At 44.6% G+C, this 23,797-nt stretch overlaps 2 long non-coding RNA genes across 2 annotated transcripts in view; both read right to left on the reverse strand.

Moving 5' to 3' along the window:
* Nucleotides 1–23,797, reverse strand: part of LOC140619827 (uncharacterized) — a 512,008-nt gene that overhangs the window by 479,582 nt on the left and 8,629 nt on the right. The gene's annotated exons all lie outside the window — the stretch shown is intronic.
* Nucleotides 11,374–16,202, reverse strand: LOC140619828 (uncharacterized). Its single transcript, XR_012019653.1, has 3 exons — nt 15,061–16,202; nt 14,246–14,458; nt 11,374–12,751 (listed from the first exon to the last, which is right to left on the reverse strand). It is a non-coding gene; the product is annotated as an uncharacterized lncRNA (long non-coding RNA).

A 23,797-nucleotide genomic window follows, 5' to 3' on the forward strand; every position in this document is an offset into this window, starting at 1 on the left:
CGTACTGCTATTCCCACTAGCAGCCCCCTGTGCCATGTCCACAGTCACCCCTTCTTTTTCGACAGCTTCAACCGCTCGCTCTTCATTAGCTCCTTTCCTTTAACTTACTAAAGGCCTCTCTGTTGTTAAAGTATCATGTCCATTAAGCATGCAGCAGCCCCTTCACCCTTGCCCTCTTTTTCCTTCACTACTGACTACTCAGGGCTTTCCTTCCGTCAACCTTGAACCCTGCCTCCAAAAAAGCAGGACGATTTGTCAATCCCCAGATACATGAAGCCCTCTTACGCCTGTGGACCTTGTACCTGCTGTTCCCTTTCTTCAACATGCCCCAGCTCCAGACTCTCCCCATCTGCCTACAGGCTGCTGCTCATTCTCCATGGCCCTGGGTCAGCACAAGATCCCCTCCTGAGCCCTCCCTGACCTGAAGACCTTCTCCTGGGGTCTCACTCAATGTGACCGTTAGCTCCTTGGAAGGAACTGTCGGATGATGCCATGACTGGTTGTTTACCTATCTGCCCCTCCTTGGACTGTCAGATCTGATGACAGCAAACGTAACCTCTCATTTGGGAGCCCTCGTGGCTTGGGCAGACCCTGACCAGAGCAAAGGTTCAATGATGGATTTCTGAATCTATGTTTTATATACTGACGCCATGGAGGGAAATCTCATTAGGAGACTTACTGTGCCAACTCTGCTACTACTCACTTGTGAGACTTACACAAATTACTTCTCCTTCCAGGTGGCAGTATTCTTATTTACAACATACAGAGGCTGGATAGTTCCTGGGGCACCTGGGGGGCTCAGTGGTTGAGCATGTGTCTGGCTCAGGGTGTGACCCTGGGGACCCGGGATCGAGTCCCGCATCAGTCCTCCTGTGGGGAGCCTGCTTCTCCCTCTGCCTGGGTCTCTGCCTCTCTGTTTCTCATGAATAAATAAAAACCTTTTAAAAAAAGAAGCTGGATAGTTCCAAGGTCCCAGTCATCTTCATGCTTTAACCAAGTCTAACTATGTCCCATCCTAACAACGTCTACCTACTGCCTAAAACAAAAGCTTTTACGAATATCCAAGGGTCAATGGAGATACAAAAGACCAGTTTTAAGATGCAGTTATATTAGTTCCTCTACTCAGTCTTTAAGGAGCGAAGGCTTTATTTTAGGCATAGGGCGATTGGTATTTTCCATGGCTGGCCGAGTCCTCAGAGTGAGCAAAGTCCTATCAGAATGAATGCTTACTAAGTAGGGCATCCTGTCAGGAAGCTCCAGAGAAACCGGATCTAGAAGTCCTCATTTCTCAGGAACTTTCTTCAGAATTCTGTCTTGTTAGAATTCTGTACTCTGGATCCACTTAAAGTCTCTCTTGGTATTTGCCAAATATTTGTTTCGGCTCAGATAACAAGAGAAACCTAGTAAGTGGGTTTCAGAGAAACTGGAAGAAGGCACAGGTGAGGGGGACAGAAAGCCTCCAAACCCAAGCCCTCAGTTGAGATCTCCGTGCCTAGGCAGCGGAATGTTCTGTGAACAACAGCCCGCGGGGGGGGGGGCGGGGGGAGCCTCTGTGCCCAAGAACTGTAGGAGCTCATGGTGTGGACAACAGTATTAATAGGCAGGCTGGGAACCTGATGCTTGGTGCAGTTAGTCTGCAATAAAGTTACAACCCGTATCTTAAGTGCCACGTTTTTCTGAGGAAGGATGGGAAGATTTTACTTCATTATGCAGTCTCCATTATGTATTCTGTTGAGGTATCTCAAGACATGTGGTCAACTGTACCTGTTTGAAGTCCCTAGCACCAAAGTGGCATGGAGGTTTCCCTTCATCTGTCCATCTTATGGGTAAAGGGAGACGGGAAATTAAGTACCTTCTTGGACACTCTTCCTGAGCTCACGTGACACGGCATTTCCTGGTTCTCCTTCAACTTCTCTGACCATTTGTTCTCTCATTACTCTGCCGGCTGCTTTCCAGATGTCCTAAGTAGGGGTATCCTCCAAAACTCTGCCCTTGGCCATACACTACTCCACCCCCCCTTCATATATTTTCATGTCCTCAGCTATCACTTTTATTCCGATGACTCTCCAATATTAATCTTTTGTCCTGTTCTTATGCCTGTGCAATAGGACAAAGTTTCTAATGGAAGATCCAGATCAAGGCATCTTATGGATGAGGCATCTCAACTCCATTCCTCCGTTCACTAGTACAGTTGTACCCCTATACACCCAGACTACCAGTCTCTGTTGTAAGCTCCTTGATGGCTCCTTTCACTCTCTCATCTCCAATATCCAATGTCCTTAACACTTTTAAAATACCTATTGCCCTCAGATTCCTTTCTTCCTCTCCGTTGTGCTCCCTTTCATTCCATGATATTATTAAAATAGTCTTCTTCAATGTATCACAATTATTCCTAGTCCCAATCCACTATATTGTCCATCAAAGTTTTTCCATATCCTACTTTTACCATACTGTTTGTCCCCCAAAAAATCACAGGGTATCTCTTAAGGACTACCATATCATGTCAAAGCTATTTGGTCTGATTTTCAAGGTCCTGCCACCACTTCCTTAAAAGCACCCTCCTAATGAGGTGTCCACAGCATTCAGTTTCTTTCTCCTCACCAGACTCATTCCACCTCTGTCCCTCGTTTCAAGTGTACTCTCTACGTGGAATGCCTTTTCTGGTCATAATTGCCCTTTCCCTTGGGATTACCACTTCCACGAGGCCTTCTCTAATTACTTGCATGTGTCTTTTCAGCAAGTATTAGACTGTAGAATTTGCTCCCTAAGATTTTTGAAAACTGTTTTCTTATTGTTTCATGTATAACAATTTCATCTTACCAGCCTGATTATAAAATCTCAAGGGAAAGGATGAAAACTTCTTTTCTATCCTGCCAGCTGTCCATGCATAGACTTTCAACAAGTAACTACTGATCACTTGATAAAGGTCACACAGTAATACATATTCATAGATACAGAAGGTTACACAATATTATATATTCATAAGATACAGAACCAGAAAATGAACTTAGAAGCAAGAAGTCCCTACACATTAAAATTGGTACCGTGTACTAGAGAGCCTTAAGTTTTTGTTATGGCTTCTCTAGTTCCTATGTTACTCTATGGAAAGACTGGAGCATAATCTATGCTATATTTTAACGAATTATATGAAAACAGATAAAAATATATCCCCTAAATTTGCAAATGACATCGAGTGAGAGGCAATAAAAGATCAAGACCTCAAAAGTCGGAGACACCATCAAATGAGTCTGCATAATTCCAGTAGAAGGCAAGATAGGATCCTAAGACCCACTGGAAATAAATCCCAGTAATTTTCAAGACGCCAACTGACTTGTTAAGTCCATAGTGAATGTAAGAAGTTCTAGGGGTCTGATTGACAACTGAATCAAAAACAACTTGTTGTTTTATACAAGAGTGCTCTCCTGAAGACTAGAACAGTAGCCTTTGGATTTTCAATATAGCCTCTAGCAAATCCAGAGGTCAAGAAATAAAGCTCCTCAAAACAAGGGGAAGTGCTAGAATCAAGTGGAGTTCTCTGCTGCGGATATAGCTTTCAACCTAAGGAGTCTCTTAGGCCTTTTAAGTCCCTCTAAAACTGTTTTCAAGATAAAAGACACTAAAATTCTGGTCAGTGGAGACAGCTGATTTTTCTTTTTACTAACTTTGAAATATCCTCCATGTCTTTGAAATATCCTCTGTGTATACCTTACGGCAAGAGCTTTTGTGGGGTAACTACACAAGCCATGTTTGGACAAGTGTGTCAGTTCATGTAGACAAAGGGGGACACATCACAATTCACACTTTAAAATTAGGAAGCAAATCAAACTCCTTCAATAACATTTTTCACTTAATATATTTCGGGAAATGGCTACGATCCCAACAGGTTTTTTTTTTTAAGTGCCACTCTACTGTCACTGAAGAACTTCAACTCCAGCCAAGGGAACAGAGGGCACAGGCTACAGTGGAAAGAACACCGGTCTTGGGATCACAAGATCAGGTTTCTAATCTGGGTTTTGCCCACTAATGACCTAGGTCTTAGACTCAGGTTCTTCAACTAATAAAAAACAAGATTGGGTTTAATTATATCTAATATAAATTATACATCTAAGTACACATCATAAATTACAACGATTCTAGATGTATTCATCTGCTATTATGACATTTAGTCTTTTTGAAAGAGGAATTGCAAAGAACATTTGGCCAGAAGACCTAACTGGAAGCGTCCCGATTCCACACTCCCAAACAATGTTGACTGCACTTGACTTACATCACTGAGGGCTTTCTGGGCCTGGGCCACCCGTCTCAGCTCTGGGCTATCGTTGTACGCGTAAAACAAGCTTTTGTCAGCTTCCCAGTCCTCAGTGTACAGTTTCTAAATCAGAAAAGAGTGAGAAGTTATGAGATAGGAGCTCCCACTTATACGAAATACACAACTTTGAATTCATCCATCAATAGCAAGAAGAACCGAGGGCAGGGTAAGAGCAAAGGCAAATGGAATCTCCAGATAGCCTCCCCCATTCCACTCAGTCCAAGTCATCTTCATTAATAGCGTGTCCTGCTTCTCCTGACAAATCATGTTTTCAGGAGGGTAGATGTGTCGGATTTTGTTTCATCTCCTCTCTGGGGCCTTATCTGCTTCCCACAACAACTATGAATGCAAGCGGAAGGAGGCAGGAGGCACCTCGCATAGTTCCTTGTCACGAAATAAACATTTCGTAAGAGCGATAGTCAGAAATAACTCGAAGTGTAGCCCCGGTCTCTAAGAGCCAGGTCTCCGGCACATCTCCCTTCTCCCCACGTGTTCAGCTTCCCACCAGGACCCTCCCTCCCACTCAAGAGCTTTCCCCTCAGTTCCCCCTTGCCAGCCACAACCCCTGCAGCCCACATGGCTCAAGGACACTCGCAGAAAGGCTGGGCCACCACGCGCCAGGTCCGCACAAGCACCAGGGATTCCTCTGAATTAGGTGGAGGAGGACAGAGTTCATGACAGAGCAGAAGCCCTCACCTTCCCACACATGGCTGTGTTCTTAACTGCCTGGACAAGCTCAGGGGCATCAGGGGGACGCAGGTACTCATCGTTGGTGTCTTCCCAGTTCTGCTTGTATAAAACCTAGACAGACAGGGAAGAGGACCCGTGGTTGAGGCCACCCACGAGCTATGAGGGTTCAGAGAACAGAGTGCTGTTGAGTCTTTCACAGTCAAAGCGCTCTCATGGAGGGGCTGCCCTTGTGCCAGTTGTCACCAGCACTGACTGTGCGAGCGGTGACCATGTCAACATCCCACGATACTTCCCCTGCATTGTAAGCTTTTACTTGAAAAGTCTGATCTCTTAAACTAAGTCATGATCATGATTCTCCATAGATTCCTTTTAAGGGCTGCAACCTTTGAAAGTCATTGGCCGATTCTGGAGAGGGGGCATGTTCCTCTTGACCTATGTGGTATTTTTTCCATGTTTTTGATTAGTTATTTACATTTGAAATTTAAGGATTTCTTGTAAAAATTAAGCTCCCTGACTTCTCTAAAAAGAAGTAGGAGCCTCTGGCAACCCTGGGATTGCATTCGGCACGGCAACTGCCTGGACCGAGTTGCAGGGCAGAGGTTTGACAACCCACTTCAGTCATCCGTGCAGTCTCCCTGACAGGTGTGGGCACCGAGCTCATGATGCCCTGAGATTCAGGGAAGACTGGCGAGCAGGATCAGGCCTGTCGCGTTTTCTTAGGTCAGATAGAGGAAACCCACATGCATCCCAAACATCCACACTGTGACCTCACCTTAGTGACTTGCTGCGACACTTTCTTCGCATGTTCAATGTCCTTTGCTTTTTCGTCCACGTGACACACAGTTTTAGCAACATCGCCATCCATTCGATACTTAACCCGCAGAAATCAAGCACAGCATTCGTGACGGGCGTGCCAATGTGAGTAGATTAAAGGCTATCTTACAACCAAACAGCATTAACCCAATGACTCAACGTCTGTGCCGCAAAGTGAAGTTTCTGCACTCTTAGAAAGTAGAAAACTATCATAGTAGAAAACTATCATAGTAGAAAACTATGATCCCCAAAGATCTGTGGAGCACCTGCATTCGCTGTATATCTGCTTTCCTGGTGGAATTCCAGCCTCCCTGCACTCCTCTGTGGAGGACCACAGTGAATTCAAACTTCCCATCTCCTATCATCTCTTAAGCTAACCTACTTAGCCAAGCTTTTGGAAATCTCTGGGGGGTTCTCATTTAGAGCCACATAATCTATAGCCAAAGCTTCCTCTAGATTTCTCGACTGTCTCAGACTAATCTGACTCGTTTCCTCTACACCTGTTAAAGCCCTCAATTCCCAGTGGTGAGCATGTTTTCCACCTCTCCCTCCCCTTTATTTTAGCAATGCCACCCACCTCACTGAGTTGATCTTGTACTTTCTTTTTTCATATAAATTTGTATGTTATCGGTGTTCTATTTGCCAACATATAGAATAACACCCAGTGCTCATCCCATCAAGTGCCCCCTTCAGTGCCTGTCAATCAGTCACCCCCAGCCCCCACCCGCCTCCCTTTCTACCACTCCTAGTTTATTTCCTAGACTTAGCAGTCTCTCATGTTCTGTCTCCCTTTCTGATATTTCCCACTCATTTTTTCTCCATTCCCCTTTATTCCTGTCCACCATTTTTTATATTCCCCAAATGAGACCATATGTATGTCCTTCTCCGATTGACTCATTTCACTCAGCATAATATCATCCAGTTCCATCCATATTGAAGCAAATGGTGGGTAATGGCTAATTAATGGCTGAGTTATATTCCATTGTATACACAGACCACATCTTCTTTATCCATTCATCTTTCGATGCACACCGAGGCTCCTTCCACAGTTTGGCTACTGTGGACATTGCTGCTAGAAACATCAGGGTGTGGGTGTCCTGGCGTTTCATTGCACCTGTAGCTTTGGGGTCAATCCCCAGCAGTGCAATTGCTGGGTCGTAGGGCAGATCTAATTTTCACTCTTTGAGGAACCTCCACACAGTTTTCCAGAGTGGCTGCACCAGTTCACATTCCCACCAATAGTGCAGGAGGGTTCCCCTTTCTCGACATCCTCTCTAAGATTTGTAGTTTCCTGCCTTGTTAATTTCCCCCATTCTCACTGGTGTGAGGTGGTATCGCATTGTGGTTTTGATTTGTGTTTCCCTGATGGCAAGTGATGTGGAGCATTTTCTCATGTGCTTGTTGGCCATGTCTATGTCTTCCTCTGTGAGATTTCTGTTCCTGTCTCCTGCCCATTTCATGATTGGATTGTTTGTTTCTTTGCTCTTGAGTTTAAGAAGTTCTTTGTAGATCTTGGATACTAGCCCTTTATCTGATATGTCATTTGCAAATATCTTCTCCCATTCTGTAGGTTGTCTTTTAGTTTTGTTGACTGTTGGTTTTGTTGTGCAAAAGCTTATCTTGATGAAGTCCCAATAGTTCATTTTTGCTTTTGTTTCTCTTGCCTTCATGGATGAATCTTGCAAGAAGTTACTGTGACCAAGTTCAAAAAGGGTGTTGCCTGTGTTCTCCCCTAGGATTTTGAAGGAATCTTGTCTCAGATTTAGATCTTTCATCCATTTTGAGTTTGTGTCTGTGTATGGTGCAAGACAGTGGTCTAGTTTCATTCTTCTGCATGTGGATGTCCAATTTTCCCAGCACCATTTATTGAAGAGACCGTCTTTTTTCCAGTGGATACTCTTTCCTCCTTTGTCCAATATTCATTGACCATAAAGTTGAGGGTCCACTTCTGGATTCTCTATTCTGTTCCATTGATCTATGTGTCTGCTTTTCTGCCAAGACCACACTGTCTTGATGACCACAGCTTTGTAGTACAACCTGGAATCTGGCATTGTGATGCCCCCAGGCCTGGCTTTCTCTCTTAAAATTCCCCTGGATATTCAGGGACTTTTGTGATGCCACACAAATCTGAAAATAATTTGTTCCAACTCTCTGGAGAAAGTCCATGGTATTTTGATAGGGATTGCATTAAACGTGTTAATTGCCCTGGGTAACATTGACATTTTCACAATATTAATTCTGCCAATCCGTGAGCATGGAATATTTTTCCATCTCTTTGTGTCTTCCTCAATTTCTTTCAGAAGTGTTCTATAGTTTTTAGAGTATAGATCCTTTACCTCTTTGGTTAGGTTTATTCCTGGGTATCTTATGCTTTTGGGTGCAATTGTAAATGGGATTGACTCCTTGATTTCTCTTTCTTCAGTCTCATTGTTGGTGTATAGAAATGCCATTGATTTCTGGGCATTGATTGTGTATCCTGCCACACTGCCAAATTGCTGTAGTTCTAGCAATCTTGGGGTGGAGGCTTTTGGGTTTTCTATGTAGAGTATCATGTCATTGGCGAAGAGGGAGAGTTTGACTTCTTCTTTGCCAATTTGAATGCCTTTCCTGTCTTTTTGTTGTCTGATTGCTGAGGCTAGGACTTCTAGGACTATGTCGAATAGCAGTGGTGAGACTGGAAACATCCCTGTCTTGTTTCTGATCTGAGGGGAATGGCTCCCAGTATTTCCCCATTGAGGATGGTATCTGCTGTGGGCTTTCGTAGATGGCTTTTAAGATGTTGAGGATAGTTCCCTCCATCCCGACACTTTGAAGAGTTTTGATCAGGAATGGATGCTGTATTTTGTCAAATGCTTTCTCTGCATCTGAGAGGATCATATGGTTCTTGTTTTTTCTCTTGCTGATATGATGAATCACACTGATTGTCTTATGAGTGTTGAACCAGCCTTGCATCCAGGGATAAATCTCACTTGCTCATTGTAAATAATCTTCTTAATGTATTGTCGTATCCTACTGGCTAGTATCTTGTTGAGAGTTTTACATCCATGTTCATCAGGGATGTTGGTCTATAATTCTCCTTTTTGGTGGGGTCTTTGTCTGGTTTTGGAATTAAGGTGATGCTGGCCTCGCAGAACGAGTTTGGAAGTACTCCATCTCTTTCTATCTTTCTAAACAGGTTTAGTTAGAATAGGTATGGTTTCTTCTTTAACGTTTGATAGAATTCCCCAGGGAAGCCATCTGGTCCTGGACTTTTGTGTCTTGGGAGGTTTTTGATGACTGCTTCAATTTCCTCCCTGGTTATCACCTTGTTCAGGTTTTCTATTTCTTCCAGTTTTCATAATTTGTGGCTTTCCAAAAACGCGTCCATTTCTTCTAAGATTGCCGAATTTATTGGCGTATAGCTGCTCATGTTTTTAAAATCGTCTGTATTTCCTTGGTGTTGGTAGTGATCTCTCCGTTCTCATTCATGATTTTATTAGAGTCTTCTCTCTCTTCTTTTTAATAAGGCTGGCTAATGGTTTATCTATCTTATTAATTTTTCAAAGAACCAACTCCTGGTTTTGTTGATCTGTTCCACAGGTCTTCTGGTCTTGATTTCATGGACTTCTGCTGGATTCTTTATTAACTCTCTTCTTCTGCTGGGTGTAGGATCTATTTGCTGTTCTTTCTCTAGCTCCTTTAGGTGCAAGGTTAGCTTTTTTATTGGAGTTCCTTCCAGTTTTTGGATGGATGCTTGTATTGCGATGTATCTCCCCCTGAGGACTGCTTTTGGTGTATCCGAAAGATTCTGAATGGTTGTATCTTCATTCTCATTAGTTTCCATGAATCTTTTAAATTCTTCCTTAATTTCCTGGTGGACCCTTTCATCTTTTAGCAGGATGGTCCTTAACCTCCATGTGTTTGAAATCCTTCCAACCTTCTTCTTCTTGTAAAGCATTATGGTCTGAAAATATGCAGGGGATGATCCTAATCTTCTGGTATCAGTTAAGACCTGATTTGTGACCCAGTATGTGGTCTATTTTGGAGAAAGTTCCATGTGCACTTGAGAAGAATGTGTATTCAGTTGCGTTTGGATGTAAAGTTCTGTAGATATCGGTGAAATGCATCTGGTCCAGTGTATCATTTCAAGCTTTTGTTTCTTTGGAGATGTTGTGCTTAGAAGACCTATCGAATGTAGAAAGCGCTACATTGAACTCACCAAGTATAAGTGTATGATTATCTAAGTTTGTCTTAACTTTGGTTTTAATTGATTGATATATTTGGCAGCTCCCACATTCGGGGCATATATATTGAGGATTGTTAAGTCCTCTTGTTGGATAGATCCGTTAAGTATGATGTAGTGTCCTCTTCATCTCTCACTACAGTGTTCAGGATATATTTTGGTTTATCTAAGGATGGCTACCCCTGCTTTCTTTTGAGGACCATTTAAATGGTAAATGGTTCTCCAACCTTTTATTTTCAGGCTGTAGGTGTCCTTATGTCTAAAATGAGTCTCTTGTAGACAGCAAGCAGATGGGTCCTGCTTTTTCATCCAGTCTGAAACCCTGCGCCTTTTGATGGGGTCATTAAGCCCATTCACATTCAGAGTTACTATTGAAAGATAGGAGTTTAGTGTCATCATGACATGTATTCAGTCCCAGTTTTTGTGGATTGTTTCCTTGGACTTCCTTTTTCTTTTACAGGGTCCCCTTTAATATGCTTGCAGAACTGGTTTGGAGGTCACATATTCTTTCAGTTTCTGTCTATCTTGGAAGCTCTTTCTCTCTCCTATTCTTATTGGGAGACTTGCTGGATAAAGTATTTTGGCTGCAGGTTCTTCTCTTTTAGGACCCTGAATATATCCTGCCAGCCCTTTCTGGCCTGCCAGGTCTCTGTGGAGAGGTCTGCTGTTAATCTAATATTTCTCCCCATAAATTTAGAGATTTCTTGTCTCTTGCTGCTTTAAGGATCCTCTCTTTATCTTTGGAATTTGCAAGCTTCTCTATTAAATGTGCAGGTGTTGAGCGGTTTTTATTGATTTTAGGGGCGGATCTCTCTATTTCCTGGATCTGAATGCCTGTTACCGTTCTCAGATTAGGAAGTTTTCAGCTATGATTTGTTGAAATACATATTCTGGACCTCTGTCCCTTTCAGCGCCCTCTGGAACCCCAATTAAACATAAATTTGCCTTCCTCAGACTGTCATTTATTTCCCTTAATCTATCCTCATGATCTTTTGTTTTTCTTTTTCCTCAGTTTCTCTCTCTGCCACCAACTTTTCTTCTATGTAACTCACTTGTTCTTCCACCTCATTAACCCTCGTCGTTAGGACCTCTAGTAGGGGTTGCATCTCATGTAATTGATTTTTAATTTCAGCCTGATTACATCTAGATTAAGTCTCTTTAGTCCTTTATACTTTTTTCGAGAGCCACCCAGTAGCTTTATAATTGTGCTTCTGAATTGGCTCTCTGACACTGAATTGTAATCCAAATTTTGTAACTGTGGGAGAGAGGGCTGTTTCTTTTTTTTTTTTTTTTTTTTTTTTTGAGAGGGCTGTTTCTGATTCCTTCTTTGGATGTAAGTTTTTCCTTCTAGTCATTTTGCTCAGTGCAGAGCAGCCAAAAACAATTTGTATTGGGAAAAGGAGAAAAAGAGCGAAGAGAAAGAAGAATAGAAAAAGAAAAAAAGAAAAAAAAAAGAAGGAAAAAAGAGAAGAAAAAAGGGGGGAAGCAAAACAGAAAACAAGAAAACAAAAAACAAGAGGGAGTAACCTCTGATTCTGTATACTGTAAATCCCTCAACTTCCCCTGGAAATTTCCAGTGCTGCTTGGTCAATAATTTGTTTTTCCCCTGTCCGTCTAGCAGGTCTTCTGGCAGAGGGGCCTGCTGTGCTCATTCTCAGGTGTCAGCACTTGGGGGAGTTGCCCCCATGCTTGGTGCATGGCTCAGTGAAAGTTGTTTAACCTTTTTATCCTGTGAGGCCACTGTAAGGCTCAGTGGGGGTTGTTTATCCTGGGAGGCCCCAGGAGGAACAATACTGGTGGCGGCCAGCTCTCCAGCCCTGGAGTCAGCTTCCACAGTAACTACGGAGCTCTCAGTCTGCAGGGGCCTGGATGCTCCAGGGGCGGGAGTCACCGATCTGCACAGCTCGGGGCCGCCGGGTGGCAGGAGTATTCTTGCTGTCCTGTGCCCTCCTGGCTTCTGCCTATTCGGGGGTGAGCGCCGGATCTTGGGCTGTGTCCCCGGTGCCCTGTGCTCCCGGGCCTGCGCTCTTGGAATTGCACTCCCGGCCACACAGCTCCCTTCGTGTGGAGCCTCTGCCGGAGCTGCCTCTGAGCTGCTCCCGGGGTCGCACAGCCCCCTCCACGCGGAGCCTCTTCCCCAGCCGCCTCCGAGCTGCTCTGGGTCCAGCCGGGCGCGTGCTGCAGCCCTTTAGGGAGCTCGACCACGGGGTGTGGGGTGCTCTCCTGGGGTGCAGGTCCTCTGTTAGTGTCCCAGGGAGCCTGAGGGCATCCCGACTGCTCTGGGATCCTGCTCCAACTCCCTGCGACCTCCTTTCTGTCCGAGAAGATTGGTGCAGCTCCTGCTTCTCCAGGACAGGGCTTTCCCGCCCTGGGGGCTCTCGCTGGGGCCTTAGCCCGACTCCTGGTGGGGCTCCTCTCCCTTGGATTCCTCTTATTTCTTTCTTTTTTTCCCCCATCTTTCTACCTGAAGAATGAACTCTTCTCACTATAGCATTCCAGCTGTTCCCTCTTTAAATCTCAAGTCAAATTCATCGGTTTTCAGGATGATTTGAAAGTTATCTAGGTAATTTGGTGGGGACAGGTGACTTGGCCCTACTCTTCCACCATCTTGTCCCGCCTCGATCTTGAAGTTTCTTCATTTGGGGAAGTTCTGGTGTATCCGTCGTGATGGCATATGGCTGTCCTTTTGCTTTCTCACAGTTCTCCCTATATTTATTCTGAAAAGAATAGCAGAGATTAGCCTAAAACCTGACAAGACGGTAGCAGAAATTTCAGGCAATGCATTCATCCCCTTGTGATAAAAAAAAAAAAATCCAGCAAGTTCCAACAATTATCAGTTATAACAGCTTTCTTTTTGTCCCCTACTCGATTCACAGCAAAAATTATAATAGATTTGCTATTTGTTATTCCTAACATGATTGGATACTTAAGACAGTAGAAATTTTATTACAAGCTATGGTCTCGAAAATGCCCTAATATGATTCAAAGTTTTTATTGTCTGAATGCACACATAAAAAGCCTGAACCTCAACAGTTTTAGAAAATATATATATAGAAATTGAAAAGATTTGATTGATAACACAATGCAAAAATACTCAATGCTGACGTTGCAGCTGAATCTCGATGGCTTGGATAGCTGAGACACCAGCTGAATTAATGGCAAGTCTGAATTATGGAGTATTTTGAAAAGGAATGCAATTTTATTATTTCTGCTACATATACAATGAGTTCTAATAAATAAAACACTAAGAGCTGTCAGTCTAATCTGTAGGAGCAGAACCTCTGATTGACCAAAAGGCATGTGGATTTAGGTTCATCTTTGTGCATGTGTGTCAGACCTCTCTATACTGCCCATGGCAAGTTTTTGATGGTCAGTGGCTGAGGTTGCAAGTGGCAGAGAGCTTTGGGCCTGTTGTACTGCTGTCGGGGGCCTCTCCCTCTGCCAGTAGGGGCTGCAGATGCCTAGTAACCAGCAAAGACAGGGCCCTTTGGGGGCAAAAGGATTTTTTCTAGTGTGATGTTGCTTGGGAGGGCCCAAATGTTGCTTGGGAGTGTCCGTGTCTTCACTGTAATTTCTGGAAAACGTTACCTCAGACCTCCCTGAATGGAGAGGTCTAAGTTTGGAGGGAAATTTGACAAAGCCTTCATTTGAGGGAACGGAGGAGTGTGTGTCCATTTCTCTGGCCGCACCGTAACTGTACATGGAAAGTTAAGGACCGGGGACTTTCAGCAGCGGTGATTATGCACCTGACCCTGGTTTTCTAAACTACAGGTTCTTCTTCCCTATATGACTCTTAAAGACCTTTTTATATATTTTTAACTAGTCTACTTAAGGGGCATCCTGCTCAGACACAGTGTAAAGAGGTGTTCTTTAGCTTCTGTGAATGGATTTCAATTGAATCTGTATTTAGGACTTCAGGATTCTAGATTAGCCAGAAAACTGTGAATAAATATCAATAAATGCCTCATAATAGGCCTCCTGTTTATTTTGTGGGAATGATTTCAGTAAGGAGGTTTCTCTGAAACTGCAATGGTGCAAATGAATTACATGAAGGGAAGATTCAAGAGTCACAAGAGCTTATGTTTCTGCAGATAAGTTTTTGTCTCCTACAAGGTTGAAGAACAATCTAGCTGGCGCCCAAAACAGAGTCACTGGAGATCAGTAATTTCTCTATAATAAAACCAGATTGGCACAAGATGTTAGAAACTCACCGGGCCAAAGAGGTCCTGCATCTTCTGGCTGTGTACAATGTACACAGGTCATGAACTTCAAAGAATCCAATTTCTTCCAGATAACCTTCTTCCTCTCCGCTGGATTGGCTGGTACTGGCTGTGCAACACCAATGCTGGTTTGGAAGGTCCTGATGGTTCATAGTCCAATGTGGTCGTCCTTGTGGTAGTAGTTTCAAAGATTTCTGTTATTGTCTGAAAATGAGACATGCAGTTCCAATGGTTATGGAAATAAAAATGGTGATGGCATGATCTAGTTGCATACGCATTATCCTGACCTCAAGTCAGACTTGCACCCTAGGGGTGCTTCAACATGTCTGAAACAGACCAAGGCGGCAAGCCATGTACTGTATACATCACGTTACAGAAATCTGAATGCTGATTGCTCAGGAGGGTGTGGAATCAAGAGGTCACTCCCTCTTCATTTGCTACAGTGCCTTAAAATTCCATTGGTAGGAAGGAACCCAAACACTTTCAGGTTGGATAAAACTCAGAAACACAATCTTTTTTTTAATTTTTATTTATTTATGATAGGCACACAGTGAGAGAGAGAGAGAGGCAGAGACACAGGCAGAGGGAGAAGCAGGCTCCATGCACTGGGAGCCCGACATGGGATTTGATCCTGGGTCTCCAGGATTGCGCCCTGGGCCAAAGGCAGGCGCTAAACCGCTGCGCCACCCGGGGATCCTGAAACACAATCTTCTTAAACATTTACAATCTTCTCAAATCGTTTGGGTAGAGCCAAAGCAAACTTGGCATCAGGGAACAAACAATTAAGAAGATCAAATAAAGCTCACCTTGTTGACTTCATATTAACTCTAAATGAGTCTATGAAAAACCTGCTTGCTTTTTCCACAGGTCTTCAGGCCTCTCCCCTGCAGTCCTAGGCAAAGAATAATGAACTTTAAAGGAATGAATCACATCAGTATCACAAGTGACTACCATCCTTTTGGCTTAGTCAGTTAGTTAATGTGAACTAGAGTGCCATTTATGCTAACAAATGCTTAGGTGGACCAGGATAAGGACGGCAACATAAGGGGGTAATCATCCTTGTAACAGTCGTACACATGCAGTAGGTGGGAAATTACGGTTTCTTACGCCAGGGTGTACAGAAGAAACTAAGGCCAAAGTTTAGGTCTGGTCCAAGGTTAAAAGTACCGTATGTAAGAAAAAATGGTAAGCAGGCAACTGGTCCATCCATGTGATGGCAGGACTTCCTTCACAGCTAGTATCATCTCTACCAAAGCAAGAGTCCTTGCATCAATTATGGAAAGGGAAGCTGAACCAACAAGGAAACCGACATCTGGGACAACTTCCCCTGGTGTCATCAGGTCGTTGCTGATGGGTTGCTTTCTGCTGCCGTTGCTGGCAAACAGGGATGGGGAGAAACTAACCGACTGGCAGCAGCTGCAAATGTTAGGTCTCATGCAGCTCCAAGCCCTGTGACAGCCATCCTCTGTGTGCCGTGCTCAAGAGAAACAGATCTATCCAGAAAGGAAGCATGAGTGAGCTTTTTCACCCTAAAAAAAGTTCCACCTTGGAATATTCATGGGAAAGGCTTTGTGCTAAAACCTCAGTAACGTTTCGTTGCACCATCGGGGGCAAAGGCAGAGATGGTACCCAACAGGTTACAGCTCTCTACGACAAAGCTGCTGGTCACCCTGCAAGTCACCCGTCCTAGGCCCTGGGATTGCGACGGGTACCACGTGCTGGCAGCCTCTGGCATTATTGCAATTAGCACCCACTGCGCCAACAGCGCCCCACGAATGGTGGGGAATGATGCCCAAGCACCCTGGGTGTGCTGGAGAGCAAGAGCAGGGACACGGCCTGTCAGGGGCAGCATTTCTCGCCGGCTCCTGCAGCTGTGGGGCGCAGGCAAGGAACGGTCGCTGCCCCCCGACCCCGCGCGTGCCAGCTCAGAGCCCCGGGAGCCCGTGGCAGGTGCTGGCGGCCTCAGCGTGCACCTCAGGCAGCCTTACCTGTCTGGCCCTTACTTGCCCCGGCACCTCCTCGTATATGGCTTCCTCCACCTAGTACTGCAAACAGAGGCAGAGCGGGCGTGAGAACACAGCAGGCGGCCCTGTCCACTGCCCGCAGTTGGGGGCGCCTCCCGCGTGCCTCCCGCGGGGAGGGGCATTATCTGAGCCCAGGCGACTTGGGGCGGCTGGCGGTCCCGTGAGGGCCGCCGGCCTGGGTGGGGTGCAGGGGGAGGAAGGGGCTCCCCGGGTGCATCGTTAATGGGCGGCAATTTCCCTGGAGGCCAGGAAAACCTCTTCTGGGAGCCAGGGCCTTGTTCGCAGCGAGGCGGCAGGACGATGCGGGAGGCTGCTGTCTGCACAGGAAGGACCTCGGGTAACGCGCTGTGACCAACAAGGCGGCGGTCACAGGGCCGGGGACGAGGGCGGCACAGAGAGGAGAGCCAGAGGAACGCAGCACCCAGACCACCCTCGTCCCCAAGGCCCCCAGATGTCCCGGGGACGAGTGGCCCTCCGGGGCGAGGAGACGGAGCCCCGAGGCCGGGTATGAGGGCGGCAGGGACCGGGTGGCACAAGGTGCGGGCAGGCCAGGCCGCCACCTGCAAGGTGCCCCAGGCCCCACCCAAGGTCAGAGCCACTCTGTACTCCCGGCGTCACCGCCCGCCGCAGGAGCAGGTGCGGTCGGGTGGCCACAGACACGGGGGGCCGCAGTCCCGGCCCCGCCACCCAGGCCCCCGGGACAGGCACGCGGGCCACTCGGCTCGCTCTCTCAGGCCACACAGTGCACCTCGTTCTATGCTTCACGTGTCCCTTCTCTGCCACCAAAGAAGACGCTCGGGGAGAGGGGAAAGCCAAGGACCAGACCTCCTGCAGCCAGGGTCCCGCCTGTCCCCCGGGTCAGCCAACTCTTTCAAGTTACTTGGCCTTTGCCCCGAGGCCACCAGCTCTAGTCCATCAGCAGGGACTCGCCCAGGGTCCCCCGTCTTGTGCTTCCCCTGCTCCCGCACCATTTCTTAACTTCGACCCCAATACCCATCTGGGTCCTTAGGCAGAGCCAGAGATGCCTGGGCTCCTGCAGGACACCGGGTTCCTCCATGACGGGCTCAGCCTTCATCACATGGGAAATAGCGTTTGGCCGCTTGGGGGCGGCTGTTTGGTGGTGAGCCACAGAGAACCCCGCCTCTGGCCATACAAAGCATTGTCAGTGACTTGAGAAGGGATGTTACATCAGAGTGAAGGATTCACGATTTTGGATTTTCTTAGCACCCAGGGAAAAGCAGTCCTTTGGTAGCTATCCAACTTTACCTTTGTGGGACTCTCACCCTTGGCAGATGAAGCTTAGAAATAAGCTGATAAAAAAGCAACAATACCCAAATGGTTGGCATTAACTTACGTGCCAAATCCCACATAGTTTTTAGAGCTATGTCCCTAATTGGTTAGTGCATCCTTGCTTCTTTTCTTTTCTTTCCAAATTTCAACTGGAGTCAAGAGTGATAGTATGATTTTATTTAGATGTCTGAGACCCCTAACAGATGTTTTTAAAGCTAGTTCCTGGTTTTGAACTCTTCCCTGACCATCTTCCCAGATTTGCCACCATTCCATTCTCTGTGACATCTTTTCTGAGGTCAGGGAGACCTTGGGTGAACACTCCCAGGCAGGGAGTCTAGCAGTTAAGCAACTGCTGGTCAGTAATAGGAACAAAATGGCGAGGATGAGATGCCGAAAAATAGCCCCTTCCATTTTTTTGGCATCTAGTTAAATCACTCAAGTCTAACACCGAGGACAACTTCCAATGACCACTGAACGCCGTTATTTTAAGAAAAACAAGGGAATTTTTTAAGTTGAAGGCTATAAAGTATTACTGGCATTACTACCAGAGGGAAGGCAATTTAATTTATAACTGTGTCAGCGCTTAATCATGATTATTCTGATTATTCAGATTATTCTGATTATTTCTTTGCAATTCTAAATCCCACATGATTACAGTAAAACTGAACGTAAAATATTCCCTTCTCATGCTCTCCTAACGATGCTTTGTGAAGTTATAATAGATGATGTATTTTATTTTGCAAATGATTGATTCACCTACAGTACGGCTTTGATTGTCGCTACATAAAATACTTGGCTGTCAGAGTCCGTTTTTCTCATCTTACCTCCACCACCTCCTCATATTCTTCATCAGCTGCCATTTTCCCTGAGTAGTAGTGGCACCTACAAACTTTTCAGGTTCCAGACAAATGAAAGATACATTAGAATCTACCCTCGGACTGAAATCAGAACATCAGAAAAAAAGAATTTAAGACGTATCCACGCTACACATCCCTAGATCTTTGTAGGCTAAGTGAAAGGAGAGATCTGAGTACAGGTCTAAAGAACTCGGGCCCCAAATGCCTTTCTCTGGATTCCCTCAGCAACATGCCAGGTATGGCTACTTCTAGCTACACGATCAATTTAGTTCAAGTTGTGAAAGGAAGTGGAGGTAAGAAAGCGAGAGTTTGGATCCAGAGAAACGTTATTTAAATTGCTAAATACTTGCAGAAAAACACTTTTAAGCAAAGTATTAGTTAAAGGGAGGTCAGCTCGGCTTCCAGAAGTTAGTTTTGGGCCAGCACCAGGATGCTACGAGGGTGCCGTAGGTCTCTAAAATGCTTTCCTACTTGAAATCAGACACATACAAACAATCTGTCAGTAGCTTTAAAAGAAAAATAGAAACCTCAAGGCAATGGGGTTATTCTTTTCCTAAACACCATTGGCTTGTATGGATTTTTCTCTTTTGTGTCTGTAGCCCTTCCTCAAACCTGAAAAACAAGACACGTTTACACCATTGACTGAAGCGCATCAAAGATCGTGGGCCTTGGGTCTAAGCTTCTAATTCGGGAGCTAGGGAAAGGGTCTCCCGGGGCCTCTTAGGTTGATGCCAGAGAGTGGGACGTGCTTGATAAAAGTGGATGATGACCTGGAGCAGCTGTCCCTTTCATTGCCTAAAGATATTTGCCGTGTAGACCAATACCCCACCATGGCTAGTTTTGTTAAGCTAGCGAAACCGCCGCCCCTTCTGAGGCAGATGAGGCCCAGTAGGATGGGATAAATATATAGGAAGCCAGATCTTAGAGCCCTTTTCATACTCATACATTTAGAAAAAAAAAAAAAGGCAAAAATTTTTGAGATTTTTTTCTGTTAAATGAGAAAGTCCACCGGGTCAAGCAACCAGGGGATAGTCCAGGGCCTGACTAACCTCACAGCACAGGGCAGATGCGAGTAGGGCCCGGGAGGGCGACAGGGCCACAGACTTCGCTAGTCATGTTCCCATCGCGATTTCCCCAGTTAGGATACCAAGCTTTGGAAAACACTTCAAGGGAAGCTGCAGAACGTCTCCAGCAAGAACATTACGAGAAAAAGCCACCAAGCAGCCTTCGCTGTCCTCTAGCACATCAATTTCCTCAGCAGCAAAGCCTCTCCAGACTCTCCCCTCCCGAGAGCCCCAGGCAGAGCCAGCGCGATGCCCAGTCTCCAGGTGACCACACGGCCGCGGCAGCCAATCAGACCCTGAGTCGCTCGAATTTCAGAAGCTAAATATACTGAGTGATCCCCTGAAAAGCAGCTGTTCATCAATTCCAGTAAAGGATAAAGGGTAACAGACTGCTTGCTTAGAACTACTCAAACGTAATGGAATTGCACTTAACTTCCAGCATACGGGCTTCCAGTTTAGGTTTCATCTCTCATTTCCTGCAACCCTGTTTAATACCACATTCGTGCAAAAGAATCTAGGATAAAATAAGCATGTCTTTGAGGGGCTGTGACCCTTCTGTAGCTGCTTTCCTAAGGTCACTTGCCTCATTTTCATGGAGGTAAACCTATTCCCTCTTGTACAGCTCCCCAGGTGAGCTACAGGTAAGTTACAGGTGCAAGAAAGGAATAAAATCCATGAAACCTCAAGTTGGCAAAACCAATGTCTAAAATCATGAACAAAAGAAATGACAGTGGGAAATGGTTGATGTGACCCTAGATAAGCTGGCCACAGAGCGTAATTAGAGAGAATAGGCTCCATCCTTTTTCTGTTACTAAGCCAAAAAGGGATGCGGAGACCTTACTGATTATCTTCTCCCTCCCTGGGTAAGGCTGCCTGCTAGCAATACCGAGCCGCTTTCCTAGGTAACCCAGCTTCTGATTTACAATTCAGCCAGGTGGCTTCTAGAGGCAGAGTGTGAACACAAGCACAAAAGTGTTCAATTTTCAAACAGCAGAAGCAGATACAATCTAAATCAGTCAATTACTAGGAGAAGATAATGCCCTATTAGGTAAGTCTGAGTGTATGACACTGAGTTGACAAAACTGACCCAGCAATTTTCCATCTGAAGACAATTTTCACTGACTTGGTCTCTCTATAAACCTCTGTACTAAAGCAAAACCCCTTTTGGTCACTGGTTTCTTGACATGGGTTTAAAATTAAACATGTTCTTTTTTTAGCTAAACGTTAGGAAGCATTGCCACATTTCAAACATATGTACCTCTCCGCCTTCTGTGATTCAGACGGTGGTAAATAAAATTGAACAGGACTTTTAACCATCTAAACCAATTAAACCTTGTTCACTTCCTATGTTCTCACAGGTTTTATGACCAAGGGATATGTGTGTAATAGGACACCATTCCATTGGCAGATGTAAACTAGAACTGACTTACTCTTCATTATGTTTTAAAAGATGGTGTTAAATCGGAAAAGAATTCAGGCCCATTTTCTATGACACATAGGATAAAACCATATAAAGTAAAAAAATAAGCATAGACACTCGAATGCTAACCTGGAACTCTGTCTCCTAGGCATGAAAGAGCCAGTCTATATTTCTGTCCTATGTATGACCTTTCCCGTGGAAAAAGAATAAATGATCCCTGATCTATTGATGGGCTCTTATCACACGCCTTGCACGTAGTAAGTGCTCCATAAACATTAGCTATTATTATTTTTATTATCATATTTAATAGTTATTTTATTTGATATATATTCTAGCTAATAATCAATATTATTAGCAATAATTATAATCACCATTTTAAAATATTTCATTTATTCATTTCAGAAAAAGAGGGTGAGCAAGGGAAGGGCAGAGGCAGAGGGAGAAGCAGGCTCCTGGATGAGCACTAAGGCCAAGGCACACCTAAGCCAAAGGCAGACGCTGAACCCACTGAGCCACTCAGGCGTCCCTTATTATTAGCGTTTTACGACATTTTATTGGAATCTTCATGCTTTACTCTGTATTAAACTGAAATATTGTGACACTTCTGAAATCAGACAGTAGTTTGTCCAGGAATTTATGAACCAACAGGAGTTTGACGATAAGCCTACACAATTGACAAGAGCAAGGCAGGGTGAAGTTAGGTGCCAGGAGCAGAGTTTCAGACAACGTGTCCCTAAATGTCAGACAACAGAAGTATCCTGTCTGGGGACCAGAGTAGACCTGATGCACAAGATGGCATTGTAACAGAGCTTTTGTCTTTGCAGTTTCCTCTTCTTTTTTAAGGTTTATTTATTTGAGGGGGGGGGGAGAGAAAGAGAGAATGAGAGCACACGAGAAGGAGACCCAGAGGCAGAGAATCTCATGCAGACTAGACTCCGTGCTGAGCGTGGAGCCCATCTCACAGCCCTGAGAGCAGGACCTGAGCCGAAATCAAGAGTCAGAGGCTGACCTGACCAAGCCACCCAGGTGCACCTGCTTTTGCAGTTCATTCTCTTCTATTTATAATTTTAATCAAATCATACCTACATATCATTAAGAATCAAATAGTTTTTGTGAGGCTTGTTCCTAAATTGATGCTCCCTGTTCCCACCATTCCTCTACTTTCTCCCTCCACACAGACCATCGTTTTAACTCTTTTAGTTGAACCTTTCATGATTTGTCTGTACACATTTAACAAAATGTCTCTGTAACTTTTTCCTGATATTTCTGATATCTCACAGGCATTATCTGTTAACTTCCCACCTTGGAATGTGAGGCTTTACAGCTCTTCCCTACGAACCCCCACTCTTACCAGACATACGCCTCATCTCAGCCCAGCTTCCTCCCCAGAAAGTCCTTTCTATTTGTGGAACTCAGAATTCAATGCTTATGATTAGCAAAGGCTATTCACAGAGGAACCCCATACACTATGATTATTTTTCTTTTCCTGCACAAGTTTGTTTTTCTGCAAATTGGGATTTCTCTCCTTCTCTTTCTCTCTTTTCCCTTGGCTCCATTCTTCTAGGCAAGCAATCCTCAACAGAACTTTCTGCAACGACAAGAACATTCCATACCAGCGCCATCCACCACGGAAGCCACCAGCCACGAGTGACTACTGAACATTCAAAATGTGACTGCAGAACTGAGTTGTTCTACTTTTTATTTAATCTAAACCTAAACAGCCACATGTGGCTGGTGGTGGTGGCACTGAACAGCGCAATTCCAGAGACGGATCACAACTATCTCATACTTTGTATCTGACTCTGCTCTCAGGGTTTTCAGTGACCTCAGGCAGCAAGCACGGCATCACTGTACCCACCTCATCCTTGATCTCAAGGAGCCTTCTGTTCCGTGGGCCCTCGTTTCCTCTGTAGCTGATGCTCGGCTCTCATCTTGGTCCCCCCCTTCACTGTCATTCTGGGGGATTGTGTAGATGATAATATAAAAAATCCCATTTCTTTAACTAATGTTTATTGAGCATGTTCAACGTACCAAGGACTAGTCTCGGTGCTTCCTTCCCACAGCATCACTAGTTGACCAAGCAAGATATATGTTCCACTTCTTGCTTGTTAACAAAACCACATTTTAGTTTGGCACAAAAATATCTTCATTTAAAAGATATGCTCCTCCTCAAATCCCAAGAGTTAGGAGTAAACTATGTCACAGTTTTGCCAGTAAGGTTGAAGTGTCATTCTAGAGATTAGGCTTCTAGGAAAGGTACAAGTTTACTGATGTGTAGGTCCAATCCAGCTGGCATGTACGGTTCTCCTCTTGCCATTCTTCCCTTCTCTATGCCTAGAACCCAGGTGTAATGTCTGGGACACAGCAGCCATCTTGAGACTATGAGGATAAGTTGTACATTAAGAATGGTAAAGCCAGAAGGAGACTTAGCCTTTAATGACTTCCTTAGTTCTTAGATTTTGTGATAATTTTATAGCTTAATACGTTTTGTATATCTGTATTTTATAGATGATTATATTCTGATTACTTTAAATGACCCTACATTTTACATATTATTTTTTCTATTTTGCAGTTTACCAAATCCTAATAAAATGTATTACTTTTTCATGCTTATTGATCCTTTGCAACTTTCACTCTGTGTATTGCCTGCCCTTCCACATCTCTTTTACATTGATTTGTAGGCATTCTTCATATACTATGGGTGTCTTGTAGACGTTGTGAATATTTTCTCCAAGTTGTTTGTTGTATCTGCGGCCATAGAGATGTTTTAAATGTATTTGCAGTCAACTTTGGCGATCCCTTCTTTCCAGTTTTGACACTCCCTGTTGAATGAATTGAATTTGGAATTTGAATTTGAAATATTACTTTTAGCAACCCATTGAAATAGC

This window comes from Canis lupus, chromosome 27 (genome assembly GCF_048164855.1).
Source record: "Canis lupus baileyi chromosome 27, mCanLup2.hap1, whole genome shotgun sequence".
In the NCBI taxonomy this organism is placed as follows: domain Eukaryota; kingdom Metazoa; phylum Chordata; class Mammalia; order Carnivora; family Canidae; genus Canis; species Canis lupus.